The 19715-nt window shown below is 33.5% G+C and overlaps 2 protein-coding genes across 6 annotated transcripts in view; one reads left to right on the top strand and one right to left on the bottom strand.

Annotated features, from left to right (window-relative positions):
• Positions 1–19715, top strand: part of LOC134536959 (gonadotropin-releasing hormone receptor) — a 684534-nt gene that overhangs the window by 1192 nt on the left and 663627 nt on the right. The window lies entirely within an intron of this gene.
• Positions 1–19715, bottom strand: part of LOC134536980 (uncharacterized) — a 579850-nt gene that overhangs the window by 49763 nt on the left and 510372 nt on the right. The gene's annotated exons all lie outside the window — the stretch shown is intronic.

The following is a 19715-nucleotide window of genomic DNA, read 5'->3' as shown; positions in this document are numbered from 1 at the left end:
TGTGTTTGCGCAGAATCAAAGTAATATTTAATTATATGAGCGTGGGCGTTGGACGTAAGGGTTATGTTTAAGTGAGATTCTTTGTTGACGGCAAATAGTTGTTTGTATGGCTCACGCAACTGTGAAACAAAATGATTGATTACCTTCTACAAGGAAATTCTTAAGAAACAAATCATGTTTTTTTTGTAATTATACCAGCAAATTTGTTACAGTTACTCCTGGTTTAACATATCTCTACTTCATAATCAGATAGGCATAAGTAATAATTAAATATTCTTAAAAATAGGTAAAAATACTTCTTGTTTAGTGACAGCTAATGTATTATGATTGATTTTCTTCCATATGAAGAACGTTTTCCAAAACCGACAAGCACATCATAATATTTTAATTGAACTTCTCTTGACTGGCGAGATTATAGCTTTCGATTTAGGATCTTAAAACTTTTGCAAAATCAACAAGCAAAATATTTTCTTGAGTTACGATGTTTTGTTCGTTTAAAAAGAACTATTATGACATTGTCTGCCAAATTTTCACATATTATAGTTTTGCTCTGAAGCACAGTTTCTGGCACCTACTTTTTTTTAAGTAATATATTATGTTCATTTAAAAATTCACCGAACTTCATGAAGAAAACCCGGTACTGTGCTTATTTATTTACAAGAACATATTTTACAATTTTCCAAAGAAACTCTAAGTTTATGAAAAATTTATAAAATCTCTTTGTTAATATATGGAAAAGGTATCATAGTGATGCTATTTACGAAGCAGTAGTTCGAGCTTAACCTCCGAACGTTTTGAGGCCCCATTAGTTTTAAATATTTATTAACAACTTACCTAAAATTACTAAGCTAGCTCCATCAGGGCAAAAATATTATTGCCATTATTCATTTGCATTGTAGGTAAAATTTCACGTGTACAACCATTAACCAATATAATATATTATTTTTTAAACTTTTCCAAAAATTAACGGATATCACTTTATCATCGCCAGTTCTAAAATACCTCCTAAATCATTCTGAATGTCGTAATGAGCTTTTACTTTTGAAATTTTCATCAGTAAAGTGATATATGAGATAATGCAGGATCGTGGGGACATATCCACCACAAAGATTGGAGGTCCCTTCACATTATAAAACAGGTAAAATTTCAAATTTTTGTTTTAGTTTACGTGCATGTTCTTGCCTCAACAGGACTGAGCAAAACGTATTTCGCTGTTGAAGTGCATCCGGCTTGACTCAACGTTAGTTTTATTTAAACCATAAAATTTATGCTGTTTCAGAAAGGGCAGAAACCGCATGAAGAGTGCAATTAGTCAAATAATGAATACGGGAAAGTTTTTGATAACATCTTAGCTCTCGGTGCATGGCATTTATTACGAATATTTCGTGAATGTAAAGGAAGTCTCATGGAACGGAAATGTGTAACCACAGTGAATTCATCTGTGGCGGGTGGTGCAGACTAAGGTTCACAAAGACAACGGGAGGTTTTTTTAATATCAAATGTTTAATAAATTTTAACAAGATGGGCAATAGTTTAATAAAATTCCTTGTCGAAACCCAGGTCCAGAGCCAGTTTTTTTTTGTGATTATTCAAGTATTTTTCGTTTTTATCGGAGCCGATTCATTATATAATTTAAAATTTCGATTTGCAAATCGATAGGTTGACGTAGTTGCTTCGGCAGCGAATCGTAGCGGCTGTTGTGGAAAGTTTGAGTGATTCATATCCACCCTCCTCCCACAGACAAAATGAAACGTTATTGTTGTAACGATTTAATGAATTTAAAAAATGATATTGTAAAGTGCATGCAATGACCCCAACTTTTATTATGGTGGTAAGCACTATCTCTTAACACCAAAAGAAGGAATTTGCAATGATATTTGCATGTCTGAAATAATATGTCTGAAATGGGACCAATGAGTATTGTGGACAGTCTTAACTTTGTTACGTAGTGTTGGCTTGTACTATGAAATTTGCTGGGACCAAACAATTAATGTAATGTTCAGTGTAAAGGTTTACCATATTAATGTTTTTGTTTAATCACTGATACAGCTGTTGGTAATATTTAAGAGGCTCATATTTTTATTGTAAGAATAGCAATATTTCTGTGGTTTTAATTGTCTATGTGCTGTGTTGGTTAATACCATGCTAGCCTTGTTATAGATTACTCCATGTGTGCACATAAATATCACATTGGATTTTTAATGAGTTATTGAGCCAGAAATACACTACCCATTGTAAAAAAAAATTGGTTGTCTGTAAAGTCGGTTTACGGACGATAGTTTAACGTGACGTCATAACAAAACACTGATGAAATGATTGCATACTTTTATGAATAAAATTGAATCATTTCTATTGAATTATAACTATTTTGTATGGATACAAAGAAGAAGTGAAATGAAATCTACAATTTAATTGATAAATTTACTTTTATTTACACTCATTAATTCAAATATGTTTATTACTTTAACGAAGAGATTATTTTAACTATAATCTACATGTTTGCTATTCAACTTCAAGATCGTCGAGAATGTTTCACGCTTTTTCGCAATTACACATTTAACGACGAAGTTTGTTCGTCGTGAAATTAAACGTAGAATTTAATAAAAATGCGCATGTCGTTAATAAAAAAGTATTAGTAAGTTTAAGAAAGAATTTCGTCTTTAATCTCCAACTCAGACGCTCGTGGTGCGCTGGGGCCGAGATTAAAATTCGTCGAGAATATTTTACGTTTTTATGTCTTCCAGTGCTCAAAATGATATGCAATTGTGGCCCCGGGCAAGAAATTTTATTTATAATTCATTAATAATAACGCCCCTCGCGATAAACAAAAGGAAAATATGCATTAACGAGTGCCCGGTTGCCGCGGAAGCGGATAGATAGCGCGATTCGTTCGGTTCGCGTCCGTCACCGTAGATGACAGCACCGTAGGGGAATAATATTATTTCGTTTTTATAATACGATTTTATAACAAATACGCATCCCAAATACACCAAACCTATTTGTAATGTATTACAATATTTTTTAAAAAATTGTGCAAAAGATCCCGGGCGTAATTTGAATTATTATGTGTAACTTTAAAACACCATTGTTCGTACAAAAACGTATATGAAAATTCAACATTACTTTTAAATAACTGTACTGATTGTGCTGAAAATCGGTGGACGATCGTTAATTTACATAATATTAATAATTCAAACGACGAAAACATGATTGAAAAGTTAAATCGATGGTTGTTTCAATCGGGTGGAAGAGAGATAGATGCAGCGCAAGCGTACAATGAGCGTAACGGGACACATAGTAGTGGGACAATGTGCGTTACGGGACACTTTTAGCGTGCGTGCAGCCGGCGTTCATCGATTTATCAGACGTTGTCACGTCAAAAATTGACAGTATTTTAATAAAATTTTCTTTTGAAAATATGGTTTTGAAGCCGGGATTTATTATTTTTTCAGGTCTAATTCGCTTTCATCGGATACATTTCATTATATAGTTTAAAATTTCGGTCGGCAAATCGATAGGTTCGACAGTTGACGTAGCTGTTCCGGCAGCGAATTCTAGAGGCGGTTGCAGATACTACGCTTGATTCGCGTCCAGATATGTTAGTAGAAAACATTACTTGCGTATAATTTTCACACTCGGCATTATTTTAAAGAATGTACGTTAAATTTAGTTTTCGAGTTTCATAAGTGTATTTACAATATGAGAAAACCTGAAGCAATGAGTGACTCGCTCACACACACACACACACATATATATTTGTAAATCAATATTTTATTTTGGCTTGACTTTTCGGTTGTAGTCATAGAGATAATTAGAGAAGAGTGATGAAATTAAAGGGTGATATAATTTAATCTAGTGTTTTTGAGTCATTAAAAAAATTCAGGAAAATTGTCAATACAGAATGATTTTATCGGAATTCGAGCGCGTATGTGCCCGATAGCGAGTAGATTATTCCTATCACTGTACCTGCTTGCTGCATGTATTATTTACAATACGAAGAATTTTTTTTGGGCCTGCTCTTTTCAAAATTTACTTTTTCCGGAATCCAAATGTTTGGCTGCTGACGTTATGACACGTGTTTGTACGAAATAATTCACATATATTCGCGTACCCGGAACTTCAAGGATCACCGTTTGAAAATTATGTATTTGCTTAGTTTGACTCCTCGTGATTTAAGTATTCAATAAAAATTTATTTAAATTCTATCAGGTTCATTGTTTGTATGTAGGTTCGAGCCTTTTTGTGGAAGCATTCGCTAGTTCGAATGAATGCCGTAAGTTACTATCACCTCTTATGCAAGTTTTGATTTTATGATAACATTAATTCATTTTTTCTTTACTGTAAATGTAAAAACCAGTTAAAACAGAATTAGAAATTTTTTTTTCTATAGTATAAAATTTACTCCTTCTGTGTTTGCAAATATATATATTTTTTATCAAATTCGTATTTAAAGCTATTTAATTTATACTATTAACAGCTGTACATATTAGAATATGTGTAGTTTATTTGCATTGTTCGCTGTGAACCACCTGAAAATTTAAATAGAGGGTACATAAAGAGACTTAAATGATTGATAAGGTAGAACAAATTATTTTAAATAAGCGAGAAAACACGTAATAGTTTGTTCTTAATTTTCTTGGTAATTTACTCACAAAAAAGTGATTATATTTCTAAAAATACGAGCTCGTACGTACAATTTTTAAACAAGTTGTTTTCATTGTTGGCATTTTTATTTATGGAATGAAAATATGCTTCAAATGTTTAACTATTTATCTACACTAGACAAAGTTAGGTAATAGTTAATGTTCACATATTCATTAACTTATTTCTTAAAAAGAAAAAAAAAATCAATACCTAGAAACCTTTACCATTGTTATCTCGCAATACTAATAATTATATACTTATCTGATTCACATATCTTATTGTTAAACATATTTCCTTCTGTAATGTATATTTTAAATGTGTGTAGTTGTTTGCATATTATAACACCAGATTGTGTAAATCTTTTACTGTGTAATTTTTATGTACAGACATCTATTAAACTGTGAAATATACTCTAACGTATAAACCTCTTACGTCACTAAATTATTTGTGGTTGCGTGATATTATTATAACTAAACATATTTTTGCTTAGCTTTTAGTAATTTAAATACAAGTAACTTATACATAGGCCTACACGAAGAACAAAAGGTTTTTCCTTCCGTACCACATTTACATGACACTTTAATATGTCCAGCAAACCAAATGATTATTTTAACGCTAATACTTTCCTCATACTTCTTAGTTTTTGACGTAACGAAGTATATCTAGTAATGTGCAGTGTCTTTGAAGCCAAATGAAGACAAACAAAAGTTCACGCAGACACTAATTCTGAATGCCTTGCAATAAAAGATAGCTTGCTTTCATCTTTTGCTTCTCAAGACGGAACTACTAATATTTAATATTGTTAGAATGCAAGTAATGCTTCTTCGTGGGAATGTCATAAGAGCTTAACTCATGTCTGTCAATTATCAGGCATAAACATGTTTCAGTTAGACACGCAAATTTGTTAGCGGATTACCGTACTCTCAGCGTTACAAACAATTTTCATTTTCTGTATTTATTTTCTTAGTGCACCTTACTGCAGTGTCTATGTATTTAGGCAAATAGCAAACTTTGTAATGTATAATACCTTAGCTCTCGGTAAACGGCAGTTGGTAGGAGTAATTTCATGAATTGCACGGAAGTTGCATGGAGCGGAAATGTGTATTCACGGTGTTGCCATCTGTGGCGGATAGCACGAACTAAAGTTCACAAATCAAAAGAAAAACTTCATTGTATTAATTATTTAATGAATTTTAACAAGATGGGTAGCATTTTAATAAAATTCCTTGTCGAAAATCAGATTTACAGCCGGGGTTAGGTGTTTTTAAAAAGTGGTTTTCGCTTTTATCGGAGCATATTTATCAAATAATTAAAATATTTCAGTCTGCAAATGGAATGATTCGATAGTCGACGTACTGCTCCGGCAGCGAATACTAGCGGTGGTTGCGGATACTACGTGTGATTCGCGTACAGAAATTTAGTTGAAAATACAATTGGAGTATATTTATCACGCTTTTTTTTAAAAAAAAAAAAACCCAACAAATTTCGTGTTGAAGTTTCGTATTGAAAGTATATTTGCAACATGAGAAAACATGAATTTGCTCGCTATCTAGTTTATATGTTAAACATCTTTGGCGAATACTAAAAGATTCGCTCCCATGTTTTTTTTTTAATTATTTCAATAAAGTTTGGTTTTTATTTTACTACCTTGATGGAGATTTACAGAAAATAACTGTAATATTATGTTTTTATTTAAGTGTAAATAATCCTTATAATACTACTATTTTTCTTTCATTTGTAAAATTGTACACATTAGTGAATGGAGCTTGACATTGAGGTCGCTAGAGACTATGAAAGGTGATAATAATTTAACGGAGCATTGACGATATAAATGTAAGGGTGAAACGTGAGTACCCCGAGAATACTTACCAATGCACGGCAACGTCAGCTACGTTTCCTACTCGCGAAGGAATCTGCATTAAATCTCTCCGGCAATCCAACCTCAAACATGTTGATAGGTGGGCTTTGGTAGATAAAATGATCTTTTCAAAAATAACATTTCAGTATTATTTAAATTTGTATTTTAAAGTAGCTAGTAACCTGCGGCTTCGCTCCTGCAATATCAGGGTATTTATGATAATTTATCATTAAAACAAAAGTTTAATTCTAAGCATTCTTACTAAAGAAATATAAACAATAAATATTGTAAGGTGTATAAAAGATTTGATTCAAAACAAAAACGTTTAAGAATGATATATTCTAAAGGTCTTATGAGTAAACCTTTTTATATTTAGTATATATGAAGTATCTGATTTCCCGTTTAAGTATGTTGAGGATATATTTAATTTTTTGGAATACTAAATTTAAGTAAAAATGAGAAACACGCAAATATTTCATTTTAACTAAGACTATGCCATCGTTTACATTCACATTTTAATTAGTTTGGTTATAGATACGCTCAAAATTATACAATTATTCCACTTTATTAAATTATGTTTATTATATTTTAATTTTTGAAACAATCGCATATATTGCGAAAACTAACAAGTAAATACAATTCCACGGTGTATTCTACCATGAAAATGAAGCCCAAACACATAAAGTATGATCACCTGATTTAGGCAGTGTTTCTTAACACGAAGAAGAAAGATCCACGAAAGCTTAAAGCTAAAGTTGGATCTACAAGCAAAAAGGTGTCCTCGGGAAATGTGTCTCTCTCTCGTCCACGAATCGGAACCTAGGATAACCTCAAAAATTTGGACCATATTGCGTATTTGTGGTGACCTCTTTGTTGAAGTGATCCAGCCTTCAATGAATCCCGACACGTATTTGGTGAAGAAGATTCTCAAACGAATAAATGGACGATCTTACGTCTAAGTGGTGGGGCTTCACCACCTCGTTAAATAAGAGGGTAGCAAATGCGGAAATCGAGAAACGATAAAGGATCATTTGTACTTGTAGAAGAGTAGAATTTATGCAATTCATTAATTTTTTGTGGAAATGTGTAAGTTTATTTTTTGCCCCCGCGAATACGAAATTGTGGTAAAATGTTATATTAAGGTGATAGTGAATAAAAAAGGTTTTACTAAAATAACCAATTTCGGAGCGATCACGTACTGGACCGAGGACAGTAATGGATTGAATCAATCAATATATTAACAGGTCTTTTTTGTGATGTTTATTTTGACGTGACAACGTCTAATAAATCGATGAAATCCGGCTGCACGCACGAAAAAGTGTCCCACTACGGATGTCCCACTACGGGTGTGTCCTATTTGCTCATTGTACGCATGCGTGGCATCTCTCTTCATGCTCATTGTAGGGCCTACGCATGCGTGGCATCTCTCTTCCACTCGATTGGAACAACCATCGATTTGACTTTTCAATCATATTTTCGTCGTTTGAATTATTAATATTATGTAATTTAACGATCGTCCACCGATTTTCAGCACTATCGGTACGGTTATTTAAAAATAATGTTGAAAATTGAAATACGTTTTGAACCAACAATGGTGTTTTAAAGTTACACATAATAATTCAAATTACACCCGGGATCTTTATCACAATGTTTTAAAAAAATATTGTAACACATTGTAAATAAGTTTGGTGTATTTGGGATGCGTATTTGTTATAAAATCGTGTAAATATTATACCCCTACCGTGAACAAAGTTTTTATAAATATAAATATATATATATACCATTTGAAACTATATTACCCTAGTATGGCCTCGTGGGCGTGTGGTTAGCGTACTTAACTTTTAAACTAACGGTTGTCGGTTCGAAACCTGGCAGCTACGAAATTTTTTTTGTACTTGTAAAAATAAATATGGCGCACGTAACATTTCAAAAGTAATAAATATATTTGAATTAATGAATGCAAATAAAAGTAAATTTATTAATTCAATTGCACATTTCATTTCACTCGTTTGTATCCATACAAAATAGTGATAATTCAATAAAAATGATTCAATTTTATTCATATAAGTATGCAGAGGTAGATTTTATCACGCAAAAGATTGAAAAATTAAAAAAAAATTCTTCCTCAAAGAATATAATATTTTTAATGCCTAAATGGTTTGGTTGCAAAAACCTATTACGGCTCAGTCTCAGGCCGAATATGATATTTCCTTTTCTTCTGGATCAATCATTTCATCAATGTTTTGTTATGACGTTGTCACGTTAAACTATCGTCCGTAAACCGACTTTACAGACAACCAATTTTTTTATATATATTTAGGTTAATAACTACAAATTTTCACTATGGCAGCTGAGATGGCCGAGCAGATGGCAAGTGCTACGACAACTGATGTTCTGGTTATTGACTCAACTGCACTCTAGCGATTAAAAAATTAAACAACACGGTGGCAGCGAACTCTTGCAGCCGAAAAAAATTGGCAGATTCAATATGGTGCCATAACTGCATACTGATTGGCGTTATGTATTTCCCATTGTATTAGTGGTGGGAGTCACCTGGAAGTTGTCACCATGGGGGAAGTACCGGTCGTCGTTTTTAATGAAATGACTCATCGGAATTGAACCGAAAACTTTAATGTTAATGAAGTTTTTTAATTTTTTTTAATAAGAATGATTAAATAGTTATTTTTTTCATTTTTTTTAACTTTTTGATAGTAATTATCGATGATAAATATGACGGACATCACATCATTCAAAATGTCGGGATACAAAATGGCGAAATGTTCTAGAATTAACTATGGCAGAAAGTTCTAGAAAACATTATAGTGGCTGTGATGTAACAATTCATAATGGCAGGATAAAACATGGCGGTAAGTCCTAGACTCTCAGATGGTGGAGGTGACGTATTAATGAAAAACTGTGGAATCCAAAATAGCGGCAGAGGCCAAGGTCATCCATGATGGCGTCTGTGGTCAATGTTTAGGTCAAAATTAAAGTGCAAGTTTATCCAAAGACTTTCACTGTGATGTAACAATCAAAGATAGCGGACACCTGGTTTCATTTCTTCATTCATACTACAGCCGTAGGAGAAACTATTATAAACGATTTGTCTTAAACTACTTGACTTGTCTTGAATGGAAACTCATTGGATGTGAAATATATAAATGGTGAGCTTACTTCGCCTACCGACATGTCTGGAAGTATGCATTCTTAAAAAATGTTCACTATTATCGTGTTGTGAAAAGTAGGTTTTTTCTTGTGTGTAACTGGCCATTTGAACTCGCTAAGAGACAAAATAGTAACGTGCGTATGCGGTATTCCAACTTTAAACTCGAAAAAAAATTTAAAACAAAATCTGATGCGGCTGTTTTCTTCGAATATTTCTTGCAATGGTTATTATTAATTTCAAATAATTTATAGTACTTACGCCATTGTTGGGTTATATTGACTGTCCTGGAAAAAGCTCAGTTGCTGTTTTGATCTAGAAAGCCTTCTGTGTTCGTTCGTGCTGCCGCAGTGTTGTCCAGAATATATGTTAGATTGTAAGTAGTGTGATTTGGTATGTTCGGGCGCAATGTATTTCTTATGAGACTACGATTTTGGTTGTGGCTTTATGGTGGCTTGTCTATCGTTAGGAATCGGCCATCTTGTATGACCTTTAAACTTGACCTTCAAAATTGGCCTAAATTTGCCACAAATGACTCAACATCTGCTAAAAGTTGGCCAAAATTCACCAAAATCCACGAAAATCACGAAAATCTAAAAAAAATAAAAAAACGGAATATTAAAAAATTAAAATTTTAAGGGGGAAATATGCAAAAACTTTAAAAATTTTGGAATACGAATTCCTCAAAAGATTTTTGCTTTAGAAGAAATAATGTCCTAAAAGCTGCTTAAAAGTACTAAAAGAAAGTCACCATAAACCGCTAAAGTCATTAACTTGACAATTAGTATGCTATGTCCACCATTTTGAATTATAACATCATCGTTGTAATTTTCGTTATGGCCGAGATCTTAAAAATCCAAATATTTATGTTATAAAATCGGGAAAAATGCAAAAAAAAAAAATTAATTACTTAAATTTTAATATTAAACATGAGCCTTATTGGAATATGACACCACTCCTGACATCTTAAAAATTCCCAATTTTCATCCAAAAATTTGGGAAAGAGCAATTTAATTTAATAACAAATTAATCATAAAATTATTATTATAAAACGCACTTATATCATGGAGTCTACGTTTCGTGCCCGGCGAGGGAAAAAATAGAAATGGCGTCAGATCCTTCCTACATGGAAGCCACCGGCAGACCGATCTCTCACAACTTATGTCAATGTATATATTATGGCAGCTATTCGTCAGTCCGTCATCTTGTTTTCGTCTGCTGGAGGCTGCCATCTTGGATTGACATTTTTTTTCTGATAGAGGGAATTCCAACATCTACATTAAATTTGCATTCGCTAGAGTGTAGGGATTATTTATTGCCCCTGGACACCAGCCATCATGTAGATTATCTTGGCCGCCATCTTGTAAATACAAATTTATTTAGCTATAAATTTGAGAAAAATTAAAAAAAAAAAATTAAAAAATCTGTAATACTGATTGATTCGATCGATTCCTGTCTTTGGTTCGATACTGGATCAATGCAAAAAAAAAACATTTTATGTAAAAAATATTAATTTAAATATATGTGGTCGAAAGTCTTAAAAGAAGCTAAAACTCCTAATTTATTAGCCTTTAGTAAACTCTTGATAACAAATTGACCACTATTTTGAAAATTCGTAATAATTAACCTAGAAATTCGGAAAAAATATAATAATCATCAAAAAATCGTCTATTAATAAAAAATGACTTCATAGATTTCCTACCTTTGTTTGATCATCGGCCAGTTATAAAAGTAACTAAAGCTTAAAATAAATTTTTATGGAAGACGGAAGACAATGGACATATCAGTACCATGAAAAGTGAGAATATATTCAAGCCCAATTCAGGTAGATCGTCTGTAAAAATGACGAACTCTTAAAAAGGAAACTGGAAGACGACGAAGAAGCTTCAACATCAACGATATTGAATTCTTAGAGTTATCTGGGTGAAGGTGCTGACTTCTAGATGATGGTTACAGTGACTCTGAAGCTGGTGACATGACCCAAGACTGTGATGAAGCACCTAAAGGTGGCAAGATCGAAAGTGGTGATGAAGCCCTGAGACCAAAACCATGGAAACGGCGTGATAAAATTAACTATTCTAATAAAGCTTACGACGAAACTGGGACATTAGTGATCTTAAAAATATTAATAAAAAAAATTGGTTGTCTGTAAAGTCGGTTTACGGACGATAGTTTAACGTGACAACGTCATAACAAAACATTGATGAAATGATTTCATACTTTTATGAATAAAATTGAATAATTTTTATTGAATTATCAATATTTTGTATGGATACAAACGAGTGAAATGAAATCTACAATTTAATTGATAAATTTACTTTTATTTGCACTTATTAATTCAAATATGTTTATTAATTTAACGAAGAGATTATTTTAACTATAACTTTTATACATGTTTGCTATTTAAATTCTTCCAATCTGTGTTATTCTGTTAAGAATAGGACGATGATAGGAAAATCAGGACACGAATGGGAGTATTTCAAGTTTTATGTGCCTCGAAAAAGTCAAATCGATTGTTGTTCCAATCGAGTGGAAGAGAGATAGATGCGGCGCAAGCGTACAATGAGCGTAACGGGACACAGCGCAACGGGAAAATGTGCGTAACGGGACACTTTTTCGTGCGTGCAGCCGGCGTTCATCGATTTATTAGACGTTGTCACGTCAAAAACCATTCATTCAAGCAAGTAGGTACTAATCAAATTCATAAAATGGGTTTAGCACATGTTTGGAATGAGTAATTTAAAGTTATAATACCTCTTCTACATTTATAACTTCCAGGTCAGATGCTTGTTATTGGCAATACTGCCATATTTTGAGAGCATTTAAAACCTCATAACACCACCTCCTTGTTTATGACTCCCTGGTAGAATGGAAATAAAATCGCTGGATTAGTTGCTGGGTTTTTGAACTAGTGCTGCCATCTATTGGCGCACTGGTAACCTAATAACACCTCCTCCTTGTATATAATCGCTGGATTAGTTGCTGGGTTTTTGAACTAGTGCTGCCATCTATTGGCGCACTGGTAACCTCATAACACCACCTACCTTTTTATGACTCCCTGGTAGAATGGAAATAAAATCGCTGGCTAGTTGCTGGGTTTTTGAACTAGTGCTGCCAACTATTGGCGCACTGGTAACCTAATAACACCCCCTCCTTGTTTATGACTCCCTGGTAGAATGGAAATAAAATCGCTGGCTAGTTGCTGGGTTTAGGAACTAGTGCTGCCAACTATTGGCGCACTGGTAACCTAATAACACCCCCTCCTTGTTTATGACTCCCTGGTCGAATGGAAATAAAATTGCCATCTATTGCGGCGCAAGCGTACAATGAGCGTAACGGGACACAGCGTAATGGGACAATGTGCGTAAAGGGACACATTTTCGTGCGTGCAGCCGGCGTACATAAATTTATATGACGTTGTCACGTCAAAAAACATTCCAGGAAGATGATGATAACAGAAAAGAGATTATTATACGTCGTGGAAAGATCGTAACATAGTGGATGGCCACCTGAAACTTTTGGAGGCATCGGTTTGTGGAGGGAATTATTCGCACATAGACGAAGTAGCCTACATACTGATGGAAGCTGGCTAAATTCAATAATCACTTGTTTAACTTGCATGTGTATAATATTGAAAAATTAATCAATTAGTTAGATTTTGAAAAAAAAAAATTGGTTGTCTGTAAAGTCGGTTTACGGACGATAGTTTAAAGTGACAACGTCATAACAAAACATTGATGAAATGATTGATCCAGAAGAAAAGGAAATATATTCGGCCTGAGACTGAGCCGAAATAGGTTTATGCAACCAAAACATTTAGGCATTAAAAATATTATATTCTTTGAGGAATATCTTTTTTTTTAAATTTTTCTATCTTTTGTATGATAAAATCTACCTCTGCATACTTATATGAATAAAATTGAATCATTTTTATTGAATCATCACTATTTAGTATGGATACAAAGGAGTGAAATGAAATGTACAATTTAATTAGTAAATTTACTTTTATTTGCATTCATTATTCAAATATATTTAATACTTTTGAAATGTTACGTGCGCCGTATTTATTTTTACAAGTACAAAAAAAATTTCGCACCTGCCGGGATTCGAACCGACAACCTTACAAATAGAAACTAGCGCCGCTGATCGCTCATGTACGAGGCCAAATTCGATAAAAAATAGTTTAAGATGTTGTATATACACTTATAAAAATTTTGTTCACGGTGGGGGAATAATATTATTTCGTTTTTATAACTCGATTTTATAACAAATACGCATCCCAAATACACCAAACATATTTATAATGTGTTACAATATTTTTTAAAACATTGTGCAAAAGATCCTGGTTGTAATTTGAATTATTATGTGTAACTGTAAAACACCATTGTTGGTTCAAAACGTATTTCAATATTCAAAATTACTTTTAAATAACCGTACCGATTGTGCTGAAAATCGGTGGACGATCATTAAATTACATAATATTAATAATTCAAACGACGAAAATATGATTGAAAAGTCAAATCGATGGTCGTTCCAAACGAGTGGAAGAGAGATGCCACGCATGCGTAGGCCCTACAATGAGCATGAAGAGAGATGCCACGCATGCGTACAATGAGCAAATAGGACACACCCGTAGTGGGACATCCGTAGTGGGACACTTTTTCGTGCGTGCAGCCGGCGTTCATCGATTTATTAGACGTTATCACGTCAAAAATATTGTTTTATTTCTTGTAATCTTATTTTTCGTAATGCCGTTTCCTTTTTTTTTGATTATGCTTCCAAATGTGCTTCCTTTTCGTTAATTTTACCTCCGGTTTGTTGTACTATCCTTTTCATTAATTTTTCTTCCGATTGTGCGTCCTTTTTTATTTTGTTTCCTTCTCGTTGATTGTGCTTCCAACTGTGCACCCTTTTTTTATTGAGCTTCCTTTTCGTTGATTGTGTTTCCGATTGTGTTGCCTTTTCATTGTTTGTGGATCATTAAGTCTGTACTCAGGACTTGATTTTTCTCGTGGTTTGGGGATGTCTGGTCTAAACGCTTGACATTGGACATGGCCTGTTAAAAATATCATCGAAAAATATCTCTTGGTTCGGAAACGCTTAGTCCATACGCCTAACATAAATAATACCTGGTTGGAACATATTCTAAGTATTGAAAAATGAGACTTCATTGGTAGTCACAGCGACATCGTATTTTTTCGCCGGACAGGTAGCCTATCTTGTATAGAGTCGTTTTTTGTAGAGTGAATGGTTAATAAACTCCACGAAAGGTAATGGGAAAGAATTTAAAATTATTTTAAGCTTTAGTTACTCTTATCACTTGCCGAGAATCAAACCAAGGACGAAAATCTGTCTAGTTAATCTTACATTAATAGACAATTTTATGATGATTTTTAGAATTTTTTAATGTTAATTATTGCGAATTTCCAAGATGGTGGCTAATATGTCATTAACAGCTTACTAAAGGCTGGTAAACTAGGAATTTATGCTTATTTGAAGACTTCCACCGCATTTATTGAAATTAATACTGTTTACATAATATATTTTTTTTTGCTTTGATGAAGTATCGAACCAAGGACAGGAATATATCGAATCAATCACTATATTAATTGCAGATTTTGTATATTAATTTTGGACTTTTTCTCGAATTTATAGCTAAACAATTACGAATTTCCAAGATGGTTGCTAAAATGGTTGACATTAGGGGGGGGGGAGGAGTCCTGGCAATACATTATAACTACACTCCAGAGAGAGAAAATTAAACTAACATAATGGTAGCTCCCTTTAGCAGAGGAAAACAATATGACGGATCGAAGATATCAGCCTCCAGCAGACGAAAACAATATAGCGGAAGTGACGACTAGCTGCCGTAATAATTACAGTGGTGAGAGTTCAGTCTGCCGGTGGCTTCCGTGGAGGAAGGATCTTTCACCAGTTTCGAACCGAAGACTCCCTGATGTACCTAAGTGCGTATTTTAGTAAAAATGTAAAAACCTAATTACTTTGTTCCGAAATTTTTGGATGGAAATTACGAATTTTCATGTTGGCGGACGTGATGTAATAATCCAAGATGGCGGAATGTTTTTATAAATTTTTTTTTACTTATTTTTCCGATTTTATAGCATAAAATACGGATTTTCCAGATGGCGGCCGTAACAAAATGGCAACGATGATGTCATAATTCAAAATGGTGGCCATAACATACTAATTGCCAAGGTCATGACCTAAGTGACTTAGGGCGGCTTGCATTTAGGACTCTTAAGAAAAAATTATTTTTCTAAGGCAAAATAATTTTTTGGTTTTCCAATTCCTAATTTTTGGATTTTTTGTGCGTTTTCCCTCTAAAATGGAATTTATTTATTTATTTTAGATTATTGCCGTTATTTTTTTTTAAAAAAACTGGAATTTTGGGCAAATTTAGTCATTTTTGAGTATTTTGGCAAATGTTGAAGGTTAATGTCAAGGTCAAAGGTCATCCATGATGGCCGATTCCCCACGATTAATAAGCTACCACCAAGCTATCACAAAAATCGTAGTTTCATAAGAAATATATTGCACTCGAACATACCAAATCATACTACTATTGTTTTTATTTGTTTATTTCCTGTTATACATTATTCACCCAATCACACTAAGACTAACATGAAATTTAAATTAAGACAAAAAAAAGCTTGTGCGTGAATGCTACTAGTTTCTTGATGCTATTTTCGGTATTTTAACTTTTGAAATCAATAATTCTAATTATTTTGAATGTTCACTGAAGTTTGAGAACCTATTAAGTAAACCCATCGTACTTTGGACTTAACCGAATATGAAGGCCAGTACTAACGCTAAATGCAGTTAACATTCATGATTAAAGGATACAATTGTTTAATAAGTTAATATTGTGTACATTACTATAAAATTACATTTATTTTTTTCTTACATTGGGTGCACATAACAGCCTCTTAAATAATTGCTAAAGCGCTAAGAACTACATTGTAATGCACATTATTTCCTGTATTAAATTTACTTGCGGGATGATTGTTGTTGCGTGTTTTTTTCTTCGTTGACATGTTCCTGGGAATCTTTAAATGTTACATTTAGTTGTTATTTAAATAAAAAGGTTTCTTATCCCTGAAGGCCATTCATATTTTTACACAGAATAATAATATTTGTAAACTCTCACTTAAAACATGCTGTTCGTATTTTTTCTCTGTAAAAAATTATGATTAAGAGACGATGTTTAAACCTTATTAAGAAATCAACATTTTTTTTATGATCTGTTATTAAAAAATTTTCAAATGAATATATGGCGACATTTTAAGTGTGTTCCTTACAGATTTGGATGTGTACTTTATTTTAAAGGCAATATAATATGTTCAGCTCTTGTCTCTTAAAATAGCCCCAAGCAAATAAATTAGACGGTGTTTCGTCGGTGTAACTTAAAGGTAGACATTATGTGGCTTTCGCATGCTTCGCGGGCCACATAGGAACCAGGCGTAGCCAACTTTTAAATAACAACCAGAACGTTGTATCTCATCTGGTTCTGGCGAAGTCTATCGATGTTTTATTTCGTCTGTAAGTTATAATATGTTTTGCGAAGTATTGCTCTCTCTATTAGTTCAAGAAGATATCCGTTAGCGCTAATCTATATATAATAGTGATTTCGTCCAGATATTTTTCTCTGACTTTAAATTAATTAAAAGTTTACTCAGAGGGCACGGATATAGCATACTTAGAATATTCCATTAGTAGATCTATTTTTAAAAGTGCATTACTTTGCTAGTGAAAGAACAAGCAATTGCACTTTTTTTATTTCCAAAGATGCATGTTATCCCTATCTGAAGCACGGAACCATATAAGGTTTTAAGAGTAAAAAATTGGTTTAAAACTGCTTATAATAATAATTAATAGTAAACTTGTTAAGAAAGCGTAATTGTTTGTTATTAACAAAATACGTTTTCATCTTTGTAAATAGGTTCTACTCTACAACAATTCTCTTTAAAATATATTTTACATTTTCGTAAAAATTTTTAAAAATTATATATTATAAAATTCTAATTTTTTTTTACAGAAAACTCCATGAAGGTTTTTTTGGTAATATTGTAGATTAAGCGGCATTATATTTCCTCATGTGAGGTAGTAAAAATGCAAAATATTTGCTCACATTTTATTTTGGCCACATATTTGAAATAATCTTATGCAGTTTGATATTATGAAATACATACAAAGGAACACACCCGCTAACAGATGTGCCATGATAATGGTACTATGTTAATATTTAACTTAAAATTTATTTCTAAATGAGCATTTAGAAATATAAAATGGAGTAGCCGACTTGCAAAATTAGGAGTTGTTGGTAAGCAAACAATAAAAAAAAAAATACGATTCGGACAATAGCTGCCCGAGCCCCGCTTGGCTAAAGCAATCCACCCTACAAAGCTTGCTCGAACGCTACCGATAAATATCGCACGTAAATAAAAGTTACGACCACGAACGAACAAGCAACTACATGGACGGATGGTCGAAACATGCCACTCCATTAGACGTGCTCAATAAAGCCATGTACACGCGACACGGCCATAGCCTGTTCGGTTCCCTGCAGGATTCACAATCTCCCGCACTCCAGCACAGGAAGTGAGTGGGTCACACACCACCAGTATAGGTTTCAGCGAATGGTTATTTCCGATGGCACTTCCTTTAATGATTGGTTACACTCCTATTGCCGAAATAGTGTATACCCCTATGCAAAAAACCGAAAATCTTGTGTACTTTTCATCGCTCGTCATCTATATCTAGGAGCAAGCATTTTTCACGGAAAATTTTTTCAACGCCCACTAGACTGCAACATAGTGTGCCCGCGTCAGTGGTTCCTTCCTTGTAGGTGTCAGTCTGCAATATTTGAACGAACTACTAATGTTATTGGTTTGCTGACAATTCGCATGTACGTGAAAAATATCTCACCTAAACACGAAACACAGATTATGCTACAGTATTTTACTTCAAGATAGTCACGAAATCTTTTTGTAAAAAAATGAGTAACCCTACCTGCAGTTCATTAATGGAGACACGCACAATTTGCGTTAATGTTTGACAACAGACTAGATTGCAAATGTTCGCACACTGAATGACACTTCACTGGAGCGAATGTTATTAGAAACGCCGTAAGAAACTAAAAGAAAATGATGATCAAATATTAAAAAACATCTAACCCATCCATGTACTATCAATAGAGAAAGATAAATGACGCAGTAGCCAATGAACACTTGAAACTTACACAGTTATACAAACTTTGAGTATTATAATCTGGAGCCAGAAAAAAATCCAGGTTCTAATACTTCACGTATTTAAGGTTTTAAGCAGAATTCATATTTCTTAACAAATCTTTGATATGATTCGTACTAATACCTCAGTAGGTAATTATAGTATGTTATGGGGCAGGGGGTGAGAGGTCGGGTTAAGGCGAAAAGATGAACGTTTATTTGTAAAGTGGTTAGGATTTGATAAATATGAAAACAGTTGGATAAAAACTACTGATATTTTATAAATTATAATATTCCACATTTTTATGTATTGTAATATAGTGTAAAAATTGGTTTTAATAAACACATATCTTAAAATGAATAGTTTTTTATTTATTCCTGTACTTCTTGCAAATTTCATGTTGTGCCTCGGCTAGGATGCCCTCGAAGGTACTTAGGAGGTTGGAGCGAGTGGCGACAGGCTCGGGCTATTAGGATGGTGTGAGCAGGGGTGCAGGGGGTAGGTACGTCAGAGGTTGTACGTTACGGGGAAGCGCGCGCTTGGACACGGCTATCAAGGAGGGTTGTGGGGGAGGGGGGGGGGAGGGATAGCATAAATACCGTAGACGGCTGGAAGCACGCATCAGTTTTTGTATGATACTGAAAAATATTAAAAAAAAAAAAACCCGCTATGTCTTTCTGTGAAAGCGACTTCGTGCATGGCTGGTCGAGTGCGGAGGAGGATGAAATAATCACCATTTATAGTGCCGACCCCTCACCCCCTGCCCCAGAACATACTATAATTACCTACTTACCTCAATTAGAG

This window comes from Bacillus rossius, chromosome 1, assembly GCF_032445375.1.
Source record: "Bacillus rossius redtenbacheri isolate Brsri chromosome 1, Brsri_v3, whole genome shotgun sequence".
NCBI classification, from domain to species: Eukaryota; Metazoa; Arthropoda; class Insecta; order Phasmatodea; family Bacillidae; genus Bacillus; species Bacillus rossius.
This window is presented reverse-complemented; position numbering and strand designations above follow the sequence as displayed.